At 45.1% G+C, this 2,130-nt stretch overlaps 1 pseudogene; it reads right to left on the bottom strand.

The window, feature by feature from the left end:
• Positions 1-519: 519 nt before the first annotated feature.
• LOC115460306 lies at positions 520-1,123 on the bottom strand (annotated as a pseudogene).
• Between the last annotated feature and the right edge of the window lie 1,007 nt (positions 1,124-2,130).

Raw genomic sequence — 2,130 nt, 5'->3', positions numbered from 1 at the left:
GTGCAGAAATTTAAAACTCATAACTAGTCCAGGTGATGGAAGTATCTTCTGGAATCACGGTCGCTGTCTGTTGTAACAGAGAGCTCATACGTAAAGTGCCATGTAGGTTCTGGAAAAGATGAGCCTGTGAAAATATTTAATACAGTAGAACATTTAAAAGCATAACTAAGAAGGTCTAAATTAATGACATCATTTGGACAAAAGAAATTTCTCATTGGAGAAGGTAGCGCTTCTTTTTCTTGTCAGAGGTCAGTTGTAGCAGAAGTACCAAACTGGAATAGAGGCGGTAGGTCAGGAATTGGATTAGCAGTCTTCACTCAACCTACAGGACTTAATAAATAGAGCTAATATAAGAAGTAATATCAAGTGGTCAAATCTCAGCACAGGACCATTAGAAAGAAAAAATCAAAGAATGCATTGTTAGTTCCTTGGGGCACCAATAGGTGGAGCATAGTTTCAATATATAAAATCATAAGTTACAAGTAGAAAACAATTTTTCTCTTTTTTTTTTTTTTTTTTTCAGATAAGTATTTTATTAGCCCAAAAGGCTGAACAGTTTTCCTTTTAGAAGAATGTATTTGGTCTCTTGGTGGTGAAACGTGGTTTATGCTGACGGCGCAAAACTCTGTGTGGCAGAGGGAACTTAATTTGGAGTCATGAAACTGTTTGACTGCAGGTCTACGGCACTTGCTAGCTGCTATCTGCTCAACTTTCATAATCTGGATAGAGTGGGCCCGGGCACGATGACGAGCACCCATATCACGATAGCACTGTGTCACAGCACCAGCAGTAGTCAGGTCTCGGTATTCCCTGTACATATTGTGGGTTCCACTGCGAGAATCATAGCGCAACCAGATCCCAAAGTTCTTGACCCTCAGCGGAGATTTCTCAAAAACCTGTCCACAGTATATGATCTCTCCTGAAGACTTCTTCATCTTCTTAAGTTGAGAAACAAAGTACCAGAAACGGGATTTGGCAACCACATGATTAGGTGCAAAGATTCGCATACGATAGAGAGGCGGTGTTGGGCATTTAGGCGTGGGCAGGGAGCGCCCAACAACCTTATACTCCCTCAAAGTCCCCGATGCCTTCATGTTGCCTCTCTCACCGCCACCGAGAAAAGCCTACCCTGGGAAAACATGAGTTACACTGCAATACTTTTTACTTGTAACAAGTACATTTAAGCTGTACTTCTGTACTTGGTAGCAAAGTACAAATTTGGAAAGTAGGTTTTTGAAAAAGTATTTTCCATCCCTCTAATTCTCCCCTTCTACAGGCTTTGCAAGTGATGTCAGACACAGTTCGCAGCTGATTGGGCCTCAAATTCTGATCTAAAAAACAGCTGAGTTGGACCAGAAGTTCAGGCCTAATCAGATGCCAGCCAGGATCTGACATCACCTAGTCCCTGCCCTCTCACCTGCCCAGAACAGCTGTTGATTGGCTGTTATTTTGTTGTTTTCATGCTCAGCTGCCTCCTCAGCCTGAACCACAACTTTTTATTTATTTTTGTTACATTTGTACCCTGTGCTTTCCTACTCATGGTAGGCTCAATGCAGCATATATGGGGCAATGGAGGGTTAAGTGACTTGCCCAGAGTCACAAGGAGCTGTCTGGACCTGAAGTGGGAATTGAACTCAGTTCCTCAGTTCCCCAGGACCAAAGTCCACCACCCTAACCACTAGGCCACTCCTCTCCACTTCTCTGCATGCAGGGCCCGATCTCCATCCCCTCCCATTCACTGGCCCTGTAGTACAGTCCTCCCTCCCATTGCTCCTCTGCTGGGCTTGCGCTAATAAACAACCATGGAAGATGCGCAGAATCCAGCTGACTGCAGTGCTGCCAGTGCTTGCTGTGCCAAGCCTTCCTCCTCTGATGTAAACATCCAGGACTGACACAGGAAGCACTAGCGGTGATGCAGAGAGCCAGGCCCCGCGTATCTCCCATGGTAGTTTATTAGCATGAGCCCGGCAGAGGTACATAGGGGGAGGGAACAAGACTGTACTCCAGAGCTACAGTGGATGGGAGCGGAGAGAGAGAGAGAAAAAAAATTAGGCAAGGCTGGATGGGTGGGGAGGGAGAGAGAGAGAGAGAGAGATGGGGCTTTACTGGATAAAAGGGGTGAGAAACAAA

This window comes from Microcaecilia unicolor, chromosome 1, assembly GCF_901765095.1.
Source record: "Microcaecilia unicolor chromosome 1, aMicUni1.1, whole genome shotgun sequence".
Classification (NCBI taxonomy): Eukaryota; Metazoa; Chordata; class Amphibia; order Gymnophiona; family Siphonopidae; genus Microcaecilia; species Microcaecilia unicolor.
Note: the sequence above shows the minus strand (reverse complement) of the source record. Positions and strands in the feature narration are given on the sequence as shown.